We start from the raw sequence: 15,867 nt of genomic DNA, 5'->3' as shown, positions 1-15,867 counted from the left end.
ACTTTCCAACGAAAAACATTTTACGTCCAAACCAACAAAGCCTAAAAGTTTACATTTAAAAAAATTATTAACAAATAATTCAAAACATAAAATTTTTTAAATATGAACCCACTAAAAAAATATAAGAATATTACTTAAATTATTAAATTTACCATTTCCTATAAACTTAACTTTTGAAAGGAATTATAATTTAGGGTTAAATTCACTTTACCCCCCTCAAGTTTCAAGGGTTTTTCAATTAGAATCTCAATATTTAAAAATTGGCAACGTACCCCCCTAATGTTTCAAAAAATTTTAATTCAGACCCTCCGTTACTAATTTCTGTCCAATTGAACGGAAATCATCCCACGTGTGTCTCACGTGAGATTTTGATGGCCTCTATTCCAATTTTTTCCTCATTAAAACTTATGAAATTATGTAATTACCCTCAATTTCATAGGTTTTAATGAGGGTAATTACGTAATTTTATAAGTTTTTAATGAGGGCAAAATTGGAATAGAGGGCATCAAAATCTCACGTGAGACGCACGTGGGATGATTTTCGCCCAATTAGACGAAAATTAGTAACGGAGGGTCTGAATTGAAAATTTTTGAAATATTAGGAGGGTACATTGTCAATTTTTAAACATTGGATTCGAATTGAAAAACTCCTAAAACTTTAAGGGAGTAAAGTGAATTTCCCCCTATAATTTAATATGGTATCAGAGTACTCCATAATTCACCTCATTTTAGTTAAATATTTTATACGTTGAGCTTCATTTGTTGAAGGGGAGTTTAAGCACACACGTGAGAATGAATGCTATAGTATTAATTAAATTACTAAATTTATTATTTGATTGAACAAAAAATTCCCTTTACTTTTTTTCAGGCTTTGTGTTTGAGATTATGGCCATAACTGGCCGTCAAATCCTAGAGACATCCCCCCCCCCCCCTTTCCATCATTTCCCCTCCATTTCCCGCCTCCACTGTAGATCGACTGGAATGCGCGTGTCAATGGTCCTCAGGATGTGTTCTACAGCAGACCGGTAGATTGCCCGCCACCTATCTTGGATTTGGTGGATTCCTTCGAAACTGGTAGCTCGATGGCAGCGTGGGACGTCCGGCAAAAGTGCATAAAAGGGGATTCCACCTACTGAAGAGGAACGTGAGGGTGCACCTATACACGATTTTTTAGGTTGATTTTGAAGGGATTGTGTAGATCAACTGCCCCCGATTCGAGATCTAGTTGTCCTTCTGCAAATAGTTGATGGTGGGGGAGTGTGGCTGACCGACGATGGTGCGTGGAACGAGTGAGGATGTGTTGGGTTTTTGTTGTTTTCTGTTGTTAATGTATTTTTCATTATTTTTAAATAAGATTTTCTTCTCTCTAGATCTGCTTTCAGCAGCGAATTTTGGGGTGAAGTTTTAGTCATTTTCTTAGGTTTTGTTTTCACAAATCCTTGAGAATAATAAAATTGGTTTCAGATCGGTATTTTGTTTTCTTATGGTTCTTTTTTTGGGAACAAACCATAGACTAATGACGGAGAAGTTATCAGGCATACAGAAGAATTGCCACTATGGTGGATGCAGCAAATGAGATGTGTTCTTTGCCCTCTTCATCTCCATCATCATCTTCCCTCAAACATGCATCTATCATAAGGGGATGTTTGCCTCGATCACCCAGGCTGTATTTATCGTTGCACTTGAAACAAAGCCCATTTTCTTGCCTCTCTTGTAGTTCCTCGGCAGTTAATTTCTTTATTGGCAAAGCTGGTCGTGGTTGGAGATGGTTATTATGAGGTTGCCATAAGTCACATGGGGTCATCCTCCTTATGGCTTCATTCCTAGCTTCATATACGCTTGCCAAACCAATGGATGATGAGAGATTATTTGGCTTTCTTGCTAGTGCTTCCGCCTTTAGAGATTCCTCCAACCCGCTAACAAAACAACTTACATGTTGAACTGGAGATAATGTACCTATTTTGGAGAGTAAGGATTCAAATTTGGCTTGGAAATCCTTAATAATCTCTTCTTGATGCAATTTTGTCAATTCTCCAAATGGATCATAGAACTGATTTGGCCTAAAGGGAACAAATAAGCCCCATTTAAATTCTGCACAAGTTATCTCTCACATTTCCCATAGTAAAATTTGGTATCACAATTGTGCTTCTCCTTCTAGGTGAAAAGAAGCTATGTTCAACTCAACAAAACCAAACGGTTAGGTCTTCTTCTCCATTGAGTCTAGGAAAATCAAGTTTGACATGTCGGTGAGTGAAGGGTTGTGGTTGTTCTCTAGTGTTGACGTGAGAGTTTTCTCACTGAATCTCACGATTTTTTCCCTTACAAGGTCTTGCCTTCTTCAAGTATAAACTTCTTTTGGATGGACAGCTCCTCAAAGAGTTTCTTCTAATCGGGTCAATATTTGATCCTGACCTTTAAATAAAGATTGCATGAATTGTTTTACCTGGGTCACTCGGTCTTCCATCTCTTCTTGTTGCTGATGGTGCAAAAATTGTTTCGTAACGGAACTGCAACAACCAAGGGAAAAGCGCTAGCCACATCTACGCTATTACTCTAAAAAGATTAGTCATTTTGGAGTAATAGCACAGATATGACTAGCAATTTTTCTTAAGTCGTTACAAGTGGTATTAGAGCCACCTAGTAACGCCAAGTCATGTGGTACAGCAGCACTGCATGACGTGGTCCTGACGGGGACGTCAAGAATTTAAGAGAGGGAGTTTGTAACACTTCGGTCCCATATTGGAAAGATGAGAAGAAGGCCACATAGAGTGAGTGGTTTATAAAGATAATCATGGATGTTAAATCTCACATTGCCTAGTTACTAGGTGAAACTGGGCTTTATAATGAGTTATAGGGAAGCTCTAAGTTGACTTATCATTTTGGGTAATAGCACAGATGTTGCTAGTGTTTTTCCCTAGGTTATTACAAATGGTATTAAAGCCATTATCCAACTTGAGATTATGGAAGCGTGCACAAGCCCATGAAAGTCATTAGCGGGCACTCGTTAGGATGCCAAGAATGGGCTAATCCTATGAGGGTCGCCAGCGGGGACGCTGAATTCTAAGAGGGGGTGATTATGACGTTCCACAGGGCCTAAGTATAGAGATGATGATATGTTTGTATGTATTCTTACACTATTCATGACAACAACATGTTTTAAAGCCATAATGGTCATGATCCCATCAAAACAACGCAGTTAAGCGTGCTTCCACGAGAGTAGTACTAGGATAAGTGACCTCCTGGAAAGTTTAATTTGGGGGAGCCAAAAGTAAATAATATTGTGTGTCATTGGGGTGAGGTGTTACAGGGATGTTGGGTCACAGAAAAATTCATGTAAGTAGTGGTTTTTTTTCTTGGATCTCCCCATATTGAAGCAACTGAGTAAATCACTTTATTTGGAGAGGATTGTGGTTGGACGTTGTGGTTATTGCAAAGCTTCAGCTGAATGAATTGTTAGTGGAATTGAAGAATCAATTCCTTAAGAAGTCACGCTACCTTGGGTTGAAAAAAACCCAAACCTCAAGTCTCACGTGCCTTGGTTTTAAAAAAAACCAAAAGGCAAGTCACCAATTCAAAAAGAGCTTGTAATATCACAGTGACACATCCATATACCTTGGCTTCTAAAGAGAGCCAAACTTGCAAGAGCCAACAAGGTGAAATCAAAATTGCAAGCGCCGATATCGCACAATGAAGTTTTTTTTCTTTTTAATATTGCATTTTCATAATATTTATGTGACAAAAAATATTCCCGTAATATTCTCAATATATTATGAAAATATTCTTCATATATTATGGCAACATTTGCTACTGTATTTATTATTGTGTATATGTATATATATTGATTTTCTGTGATTTTTGTAATTATTGTATTTCCTTTCTTTTAGGGCCTTATTCAACTATAAATAGGTCATTCTATTGTACAATTGAATATACATTAGAAATACAAATTTCTTCTCTACAATTATCTTTTTGTTGTCTTTTTCAACATGGTATTAGAGCCACCGTTTTTCTAGTGCCTCTTTTAAGTCTATGTTTCCCGTCCATATAATTCTTTTTTTTTTCTTTTCTTTTTTTCTCGTTTGAGCGTTCTTTTAGATGTTTCTTTTTTGTTTCAACAATACAACAAACGCTTGTTGCGGTTATTTTTGTACGTGACGGAAATTGTAGCGGTCTTATTGCTAAAATTTGAAAAATCTTTGAAGAAATGGGTTCCAAAAAGTCTACCACGCGACAATCACTCTCGTTGAGCGTGAGTTTCATGAGCCATATCATGCGCCAGATCCACGCTACCCCACAGTCCTGCATCACATTGGATCCCTACCCACTGGTCTACATTCATTGTTGTGTACCGCATCACACTAGATCCCTGCTCGCTAATGCAACATAGTTACTGTACGCACATCACACTAGATCCTTATCTAAGCCTGTACTTGCACCTCCATCACACTAGATTGTTTCCCTCATGTTTATTTTTTTAATACTTTCCATTTTCTGAAAATAAATTTTTAAAAAAATTGTCTACCAATCTTGATAATAATCATAATATAGTCCATTCTATTGACAGTATTTTATACGGTTCCAATTATATGTTGTGGGCTCAAAATATGGAAGTTTTTTTTTAGGTGGAGAAGATTATAGCATTATATAAGTGGAGGTATTGTTGCACCCACACAAAAAGAAGGTGAATCAGCCAACAAATTTGCCATTCGACTTGAAGATTGGGATAGTGCAAATTATAGAATTATTTCTTGCTTTATCAATACTTCAGTTCCTTCCATCCACATTTGGCTCCCCAAGCTTGGGAATGCAAAGGCTGCCTAAGAATTTTTGGCAAAATGATACAATTGTACTTATGATGCCTCACTAGAGTTTTAGATTGAAACTAAACTCTGTCATACACGTCAGGAGCCAGGTCAGTTTATTGTTGATTTTTATTCTCAAACTAATAATCTTTGGAAACAATTATCCATTGCAAATCCTGTAGTGACCAAAATAATCAACTAGGCTTAGAAAAAGAGGGTTAATTGGGCTTTCGATTACTATGGGCACCTAGAGAGACATTTTTGAAATTTTGGACCTTGAAGGTACAGTGGACGAATGCTCTTGTAGGGGACCACACACAAGCGCTCACCTGACAATTGTACATGAACGCTCTTGTGGGGACCAGGTTGAGAGCTCATTAACCTTTTGTTGACCACTAGTTTTTTACTCGCGCGTGCCACTTGCTACTTGATCCTTCTAAGCAATAGTATACGAGCGTTCGCTCCTTGTAGTAACACGAGCGCTTGCCCCTTTCCTGTTATTTATCATTTTGCCCTCAGCCTCTTCCCCTATAAAGAGAACCTCACTCCATTCGATTTTTCCCACCCTAGAAGCTTAGAGAAACTCTATCATTTTGGTTTTGTGATAGTGATGAGATTTTGTGAGCATTTGGAGAAGTTTCCTTGGAGGACTTACTTGGTTAAGGTAATCCTTGTCGTTTTCTTTAGTTTCGTTCTAATAGCTTAAGCTTTAATATTGGTTAGCGTTTCCACTTGCGTAGATTAATCTTATTGTTTAGAGAAGTTGTTATGTTTAGAATAGTGCTAGAAAACTGTTTGATAGCATAGGAGACCGTTAGAAAGCTCCGAAAACAAATGGGTCAAATGAGGTTCCCACCTGAACCTCACTGGACGAACGCTCATCCCTAGGTCGAGCGCTTATCCAGGGTCGGTTCAGGGAATGGCCTTTTGGTTGAACATCCAACGACTCCTGTTTTCGAGCCTAGGGTTTATTTTAGTGAACTTAGGACTAATAGAAGGTTTTCCACATATTTGGAGAGCTCGGAACCCTTGGAAGTGTACTCGGAAAATCTAGTCGATCCATGTGAGTTTTAACTCACATAATGCTTGCCATTGTTTTCCCACATGTGCACGTCTATTTTGTGTACCAAAACATGCATATTTGCAACTCTCACAGAGATATAATTTTTGCTGCACATGAACTCTAGCTTTCGTGAAAAAGGTTGTACTTAACATGTTAACAAAAGTGAGACTTGTAAAAAACATGCATGTAAAATACAGACAAGATAAATTGCATCGTATGACATGGTACACCAGTACGCGGTAGATAACGGCTATGGGCTTACTATACATGTTAACTTTATGGTCAAATATGTGTGTTGTTATATGAGCATTGGATCCAATGGTTGTTTCGTGACTGGTGTAGCCTTTAATGGACAGTCACTATAGGATGAACATCATTAGTGGTGTGGGTCACCTAAGGTCGGACTCGGTCATGTCACTAGTGTTATAGACGGTAGCGTACAATATTCGGAGCACCGATGTTATATTATAGGTCTCAGTGCCAACCCTGCTGAAAATGGGTAATATCTCAAGTAGATTATATTGTTGAACTATTACTGTTACTCATGATTATAAGTAGGTATCATATATCTATATCATGCCTATAGAAAAACTGTCATGGTTAAACCATTAAATACTTTATCAAATAGAGTTTATCACTAAATTATATTTATTATGTGTATTAACATTTACTAAATCTTTATACTTACCCATTTGTTTTATGTTTTCCTCCCTTCATTATGAATAATTGTGCAGTCTAGCTAGCTTAGACGAGGATACCTTCGGATCCAACATGAATGATTGCGCAGGACCTGATTCGAGTCATTTTTTAGGATATGGACTCTAAGTAGTTGAAGTCCACGTAGGATGATGGAACAACCACCCGAGCAGGCATGATCGAGATTATTATCTCATTAGCCTTGCTTAAGCTTAAGATTTGATATGTTGATCTTTTGTGAGATAATTATGTTATGTGATGTAATCTTTTATTCTGATGATGGTCTGATGACCAATAGATTTGGTGACTATCCTTATATTATGAGATATTTACTCATGTGTATGAATGTGTGGATGTTTTGTTACTACTTTCTATTCCTATAGTTTAGAAGTCTTCCACTGATGTCTCTCACTTAGGAGAGGTTATGAACCCTAAGTCTTGTCCTATGAGGGATAGGGCTGGGAGACGAACCGTGGAGTTAATTAATTTTTGGGATGTTACAGATCCTCAATTGAAGTATCCTGAAGATGTGGAAATATTCATAAGGTACTGGAATCATCAAAAGTTTATGCATTTCATGATGGCTCTTCGTGCGGATTTTGAACCCATACAGGCTTCTCTCTTATACCACACTCCTCTTCCCACGTTAGAACCTAATGTAACAGAACTTATTTCTAAAGAGACTAGACGGTCCACTATGACCTGCAATCTCAAAATATGGTTGTCGCTGCTGCACCTCAGAGTGTTCATAAATTTCCTCTTTGACAATCCACACTACAGTCGTCTTTCAAGAAGTTAATTTGCAACTATTACAAACAGCCTAGTCACTTAGTTGCTAATTGCTACAAGCTCCAAAACAAACTTCAGTCAAGGGCTCCTTTCCAATAGATAGTCACAATTGTTTCATCTGGTTCCTCTGCACCTGCATCTTCTACTGAGAACCCATCTCAATCATTTGCTCTCACTGCATCTGACGTTGATGCATTAATTCATCAGGTTTTGTTTCTTTCTTCTACTGCCTTGTCCATCACATTAGATAAAAATTCATGGTTTATCAACTCTACTTGTTGTAATCATATGGCCCTGGATCCCACTTTATTTTCCCAAAAGTTTGTCCTTTGTCCCAATCCTACAATTTATACTGTTGATGGTTCTAGGTTACCTATTAGTTTCACTGGGTCTATTTTTTCGCCTAATCTATATGTTGATCACACATATCTCGTTCCCAAATTGTCATTAAATCTTCTTTCAGTTGGCCAACTTTGTGAATTGGGTATGGAGATGAAATTTTATAACAAAGGTATTGATGTGCAGGATCCACAGATGGGTCTACTAATTGGGACCGGCGGTAAGATTGGACGTCTTTTTGAGCTTTTGTTCATGTAGACTCCCACTCATTTGGCAGTTGTTGTTACAACAATCACTACCTCTTCCAATTTATGACATTCTCGTTTGGGTCATGCCTCTCTACCACATGTCCAACTTCTTGCATCTCAAGGCCATCTAGGATCAGTAGATTTAAAATCTTTTGATTGTGTTTCTTGTCATCTTGAAAAACAAACACATTTATCTTTTAATAAAAGTGAGTCTTTGACTTTTACACCATTTGATTTGGTTCATTATGATATTTGGGACCCTGCCCCTGTTCCCACTGAGGGGGATCTCGTTATTTTGTTATTTTTCCTGATGATTATTTTTGTTATACTTTGATATATTTATTATAGCATTGCTCCAAGCTTGCTCAAGTTTAACAAAATTTTCGTCAAATGGTACAAACCCAATTTTCTCGTATCATCAAAATTTTTCATTCAGACAATGCTATGGAATATAATAAGAAATCTTTTCAAATTTTTTTAAAACAAAATGGGACCCTCTCTCATCGTTTTTACCCTTACACTTCTTCGCAAAATGGGTGTGCAGAACGCAAACATCGTTACATCTTAGACATTGTAAGAGCTCTTCTCATCTTTACCTCATTTCTTGAACGTTTTTGGGGTGAGGTTGCTCTTACTGCTGTTTACACGATTAATTGTGTGCCTTCCCTAACTATTCACAACCAAACTCGTTATGACCGCTTGTATAGTAGCACACCCAACTATTCTTTGCTTCGCGTCTTTGGTTGTATTTGTTTTGTCACTCGATAAGTATGTATGTTAATCTCTTAGTCGTGTTATTTTGTGATGTTTTGTTTCCTTTTTGTGTTTTTCTAGGTTTTTGAAGAAAATTAAGCAATTCTGGAAAGTACAAGCTTAAAGGGCAATTTGGAAAAAGCTGGAGCTGTAAGATCGATCACAGGCCAACTCAGGCTCTAGCGCATTAGCGATCGAGCGCAACACACCTAAGCTCGAGGGCATCAACTCTTGAGCGCCAGTGCAAGGGGAGCGAGCGTAGTAGCACTCATGTGCACGAGAAGCAGGCTTGAGCACACCAGCGCTTGAGCGCAGCAGAGATAGGATCGAGTGCAGACTTGCGCTCGAGCGCACTCGCGCAGCCCAAATGCGGAAAGACTCCTATTCCACCCCAAATTAGGTTTTCCAATTCCTAATTGGACTAGGAAGTTAAACCTCCAATTTTATTAGGTTTTCTAGAGCTTTTAGGGTTTTCCTAAGCCTATAAATAGACATCTAGACCACACAATTAAACAAACAATTCCATAAAAGAGAATTTGGAGTAACTTCCAAGAGTTGTTTCCAGTTTCTTCTTTTCTTTTATCTTTTTAGTTTTATTATGTCTAGCTAAATATTTTGTTAGAGGCTAGATTGAAGCCCTAATCATATCTTTTTAAGATTTCAATATGACGTCTTTGTTTCAATCATATTTTGGTTTATTTAAATTGATTAATTTCTGGCTTATTGAATCTCTCATATGTATATGGTATGGATTTGTTAATTAAGTCAATTTAGATGACTGAGTCTTAGGCTTAATAAAGTACCAAAAGAACCTCATTACGGTTCTTGGCTTAATCAACATGGGAAACCAGGTGTAGATAGCATGCCCTAGGCTTCATGTGTTTGTTGATTTCCATAGATTTATACTTTTCTAAAGAACAACTTAGTATGTACCATACTAAATCATTTGGAGAAGAAAATAATTAGAGTAGATATCATGTCTAATTCATTGCTTAGGGAAATCAATAGCTTAAGGAATATATACTATGCCCTTAGGTTGACAAGCATTAAATATACCTGTATGATTGGAACATTGACATATTGTTATCTTAATTAGTCTGAATAGTGGTGGATGTCAAAACCCTAACCCTTTCATTATTTTTATTTTTTCAATATTTCAATTTGTGACAATTCTGATATTTAATTTGGAAAATCAATTCTAAGCAAAATCACCAATCCTTGTGAGAATGATCTCGTATTTGCCTAACTATATTATTGTTTGATCTTGTGTATTTGCAAGTAAAACGTATCGATTATTTGCCTATTAATTTAGGTGAGTATTTGGCACAACATCACTCTTCCTCCACATGAATGTACTAAACTTGAGCCCCGCTCTTGTTTTTGTTGCTTCTTGGTTATCGCATCATTCAAAAGGGTTATCACTGCTATGACCCTATTGGCTGACGACTTCGGATCTTTCATCATGTGGAGTTCTGGGAACATAAATGTTCACTAGTCAAATGCATTTTCCGCATTCCTTCTCCACATATTCTCTTATCTTAACTAGCCCCTCCATTGCCTTATTTCCTGGATCCTCTGCAGATAACTCAAGCTTATTGGATGAACCTTCTACAGCTGCTTATAATTTTCCTGATTCGACTACGGATCCCCCTCTACATCACACACTCCCGAGCCTTCCCATGAACCTCATCACTCCGATAGGGTAAGAGCAATTCTTGTCGATCTCCATGATTATCACTGTTTTTCTGTTCTTGTTACTCTCACGAACATCACTCTTATCGTGAGGCTTGTGCTAGCCCTCTTTTGGCAGAAAGCTATGTCTGATAAACTAGATGCTCTTTTTAAAGCCCAAACATGGGACCTAAAATTAAGACTCCTAGAAAGTTTGTAGTGGGATGTAAGTGGATTTATAAAATAAAGACTTGTGCAGATAGATCTATGGAATACTATAAGGCTCGTCCTGTTGCGAAAGACTTTGCTGAAGAGTACAGTATTGACTACAAGGAAAGTTTTGCTCCTATTTCTAGGCTAACCTCTGTTAGATCTTTACTTACAGTTACTGCTATTCATCATTGGTAGTTATTTCAGATGGATGTTAAAAACGCATTCCTCAATGGTGATCTTACAGAAGAAGTCTATATGCACCCTCCACCTGGCTATCACCATCCGCCACACAAATTTTGCAGATTCCGTCGGACACTTTATGATCACAAGCAGGCTCCTCATGCTTGGTTTGCCAAGTTCAATTTTGTGGTTGCTCAACAAGCCCTTATTTATAGTTCATATGACTCAACCCTCTTTCTTTTGACTACTGACATTGGTACTATCCTTATTATTCTCTATGTAGATGATACTGGTGACGACATTTCAGGCGTCCATGCTCTTTAATCCTTCCTTAGCCAAAATTTTGAAATGAAGGACTTGGAGACACTTAGCTACTCTCTTGATCTTGGGGCCATTTCAAGTAATGATGATTATTATCTCTCTCAAGCCAAATATGCATCTGATCTATTTTCTCGGGCGGGTTTGATAGACAGTAAAACAACGAGCAACCCCCTTGAGACCAATGTCAAACTTCTAGCTACTAATGGTGAGCCTTTATCTGATGCTACTCTCTAAAGACAACTAGTAGGTAGTCGCATTTATCTTACTGCTACATGGCCTGATATTGCCTATGTTGTTCATTTGGTGAGTCAACTTAAGAGTGCACCTTGATCCACTCATTATGTTTCTATTCTTCGCATTTTGCGCTATATCAATGGTACAATGTTTCATGGTCTTCAATTCTCTTTTCATTCGTCTCTTGAGCTCCTGGCCTACTCTGATGTTGATTGGGCTGGTGATCCCACAGATCGTCGCTCCACGACTAGATATTGTTTCTTACTTAAAACTTCTTTAATTTCGTAGCGTAGTAAGAAACAATCTGTTGTGGCTTGATCTAGTATTGAAGCTGAGTATCGTGCTCTTGCTGACACTACATCTGAACTTCTCTAGTTACGATGGCTTTTATCCAATATGGGTGTTCCTTAGTTTACTAGTTATCGCATTCATTGTGACAATCAAAGTGCTATATAGATTGCTCATAATGATGTTTTTATGAGCACACAAAACATATTGAAATTAACTGTCATTTCATCTGACATCATCTTCAGCATGGCATTTTACATCTTCATTACGTCTCCTTTGCAGATCAATTGGCTAACATTTTTACCAAATCTCATCCACCGGGATGACTCAATGATCTTATATCCAAACTCAAGTTGGCTTTGTCCCCTAAAGTTTGAGGGGATGCTAGAATATTATATTTCCGTAGTATTTATGTAACAAAATATTCCCGTAATATTCTTAGTATATTACATAAATAGTCTCCACGTACATATTATGACAATATTTGCTACCGTATACATTATTGTAAATATACTAATTTTTTGTGATTTTGTAATTATTATATTTCATTATTTTTAGGGCCTTAGTCAGCTATAAATAGACTATTCTATTGTACAATTGAAGATACATCACAAATACACATTTTTTTCTCTACAATTATCTTTTTGTTGTCTTTTTCAATGATGTGCGTGGGCATACTTGTCTATAAATGATCCAATATTTGCTCAAAATTGATTGAAACTATAGATAGTTATATTCTCCACCTGCACCAAACTTTACTTGTTTAATGGCGGTAGAAAATTGATTCTCAACCATGAGTTTAAACTTGATAAATTGATAAAAACTTTTTTAAAAAAAGAACCCTACTAACCTCAAATTATGAAAATAATAATAATAATAATAATAATGTATATAATTAATAAAAATATATTTAATCATTATAACTACCGAGGAAGACCAACCTCCTATATATGGTATTTATTTTTTAAATCAATGATTAATACAATATAATTAGACCTATATACCTGAACTTAAATTTAAGAAAAAAATATAATTTAGTCCCCCAAATTACTAGCTATTTTCATTTTAGCTTCTTAATGTTCAAAAAGTGATAAAGTAGCCCTCAAACTACCGACCAGTTACAATTTGGCCACTCCGTTAGTCAATATCGTCAAATAGGATGAAAAATTCAAAATTACGTTGTTTTGGCAAGGTTAAGTTATTAAAATGACATTTTGAAAAAAAAAAAAATCAATTTAAAAAATGCCCCCCAAAACGACGTTGTTTTGAGGAAAAGAAAAAGAAAAAAAAAAAAAAAAAACCGGTGGTTTCCAGCCACCCCCATGGCCTGTGGGTGGCTCAACGGGCACCCTGTGGCTAGCATGCAACCCCTAAACCTTCGTTTTTTTTTCCCCCTCAAGACGACGTCGTTTTGAGGGGGAAAAAAAAAAAAGTAGTTTAGGGGCGGCTCGCTAGCCACCCCATGGCCTATGGGGTGACCGGAAACCACTGATTTTTATTTTTTTTCTTTTTCTTTTCCTCAATACGACGTCATTTTGAGGGGCATTTTTTAAATTGATTTTTTTTTTTAAATAGGCATTTTAGTAACTTAACCTTGCCAAAACGATGTAATTTTGAATTTTTCATCCTATTTGACGGTAATAACTAACAGAGTGGTCAAATTGCAACTATTTGGTAGTTACGGGACTACTTTATCACTTTTTGAACATTGAAAGGCTAAAATAGAAATGACTGATAGTTTGAAAGGTTAAATTATAATTTTCCTTAAATTTAATCTTATATTAACAGTGACGACAACAAGTCAACAAGTGGACACACCATAAAGCATTTCTTGCTAACTCATATAATGTTGTTAGGATGTGTTTTGATTTACTGTTTTAAAATTAGGAGATTTAAAAAAATAGAAATTTTAAAATATAATATTGATAAACATAATTAAGTCTTTAGCAAAATGCTGATTTTGGCCTTTAAAATAACAATTTACCATTTAAATTATAGGTTTTAAATAACACATCCCCTTATTTACAATTTAAAAACACATAATTTTTTAAAAATTTTAAACCATAAATTTTTACATTTAAAATCATATTGTTTTTATTTTTTTTTTTATCTGCAAGATGCAAAAGTCAAAGAAACTTTTCAGTGTATCTGCTTGACCATCAGGGAAAAAAAAAAAAAAAAGGGTCTGATACTTTCAAAAAAGACAAAGTAGTCACCCCTAGGGGTGAGCAAATACCCGCCTCCCCACCCAGCCCATTTTCTCTAAGAAAAACTCGGATTCAGGTTGCTTTTTGGGTTACCCGCACCGCGCGGGTTAGCTTACGAGTTACAAGTTGTATTTTTTTTTAACCCCTGGGTTCCCCACCCGCCCCGCCCATATAACCTAACCCTCAAAACCGAAATATCTCCCACCCTCTCCCTCTTTTCTCTCAAGTCTCATCACAATTCACACACACGGCTCTCCCTCTCCAAACCCTAATCTCTCCGATGATGGCTCTCTCTCTCTCTCTCTTAGACGCCTCTCTCCCTCCCTCTCTCTCTCTCATGCTTTGAGCACTTTTCTTTGGTGACGGTGATGGTGAAGACACTACCCCGGTGGGGGTTGACTTGCTTCGGAAACGAAGGTGGTGGTCTTCGGCAGGGGTTTTGCTTAGAAAACGTCGGCGGTTTGGCTCTGGCTCTCTCGTCCACCAATGGTACTCTCTCTCTGACCACGTCTAAATCAACAACTTTTTTTTTTTTTTTTTGAGTAGATTAATCAACAGCTTTGAATTAGAGCCTCATGCCTATAAAACACCCGCCTTGCCCCGCCCAACCCGAAACCCGGCAGATATGTGTGACTTGAATCCGGATAGCGGTAGGGTTTTTCAAACCCGATGGGTTTGGGGCCGGGTAGTCGAAAAGGACAAAATCCGCCCCGAACCGACCCATGCCCACCCCTAGTCACCCCTCACAAGCGTTCAATGGTTACCTTCGTTGCCCAACAATTTTTTATTTTTTTATTTTCTTAAAGTTAGTCCAGCAATTTCTTGGAAGTGCACTTTCTTGGACAGTGAGGATATTCTAGTAATTCCATCTCCACCCATCAGACAAATCCAACACACAATTTGCATTCCCACATACTCCACGATTAGAGAAAAGTCTTCTCCGAACGACCGAACCCCATCCCCTCACAGCCTCACTCTTTCCTTGTATAGTAGATAATGCCACGTCAACCGATCACAACGACAAAGCAACCATACCAACTAGGATTGATTAATTATGGTTGAGATCATCTAAAATTGTCGGAATATTCTATTACGCCTAGAGATTTTAAAATTTTCATTATTTTTTTAAAATTAAAAAATAAAGATTGGACAAGAAAATAATTTATAGCTAATTTATACAAACCAGTCTAATAAAATGATAAGTATTCTTAAAACCATGTGAGACATACATGCTTTTTTTATTAATGCTATTAAAAAAAACACGTACTTCTTATATGTTAAGGTTTACATGTCACTTTATTAGACTAATTTGTATGAAGTAGTTACAAATTTATTTGTAGCTAATTTACTTTTTACTTTTGAAATATATTAACGGTAAGGTAGTAATTTATGAGTGAATGAAAATAATAAATATTGACTTTCATATACATCATTAAACGCAACAACTTCAAATCACAATAATAAAATGGATACTCTTCTATAATTGTTGATATAATTAATGGTCAACTACTTTTACCCACTCTAACCACCTTTTGCAATGGTCTCAAATGCTTCAATTTTTGTAATTTTTAATTTCACAATCTAAAATAATAAAAATATTCTTTATAAGATAAAAGAAAAAGACAAAAATACCATTGGGGTTGTATTTGTCAACTTTGGGTTGGGAATATTACAACCACAATGGTGGATTTGGAAAGTAGGAATTACAAAAAATTAAAACATTAGAGGGGAAATGAAAAAGAAAGAAAGAAAGAAGTATGATAGTTAGAGGGAGTATATATATAGTTTTTCTTATAATTAATAATAAAATTTTGTCAATAATACACTCTTAATTATTTTACCAATTATAAACTATCTTCCATTAATTTATAAATGAATTTGTATTAAAAGTGTAGTAGCCCAAACATTTTCCCTAACTTGAATGGTTGGTAAAGGATAATAATTTAGGGTATTCTGCTTTGTTGACCAAAAAAAAGATTTCCTTAAATCTCAATTAAATGGTGAAAATTTAAATAATTAATATATTTTTAAATATAAATAAATATTAATACGATTGAATTATTT

The sequence above is a fragment of the Corylus avellana genome, chromosome ca3, assembly GCF_901000735.1.
Source record: "Corylus avellana chromosome ca3, CavTom2PMs-1.0".
Lineage (NCBI taxonomy): Eukaryota > Viridiplantae > Streptophyta > Magnoliopsida > Fagales > Betulaceae > Corylus > Corylus avellana.
The sequence above is the reverse complement of the archived record's forward strand: the minus strand, read 5'-3'. Positions refer to the sequence as shown.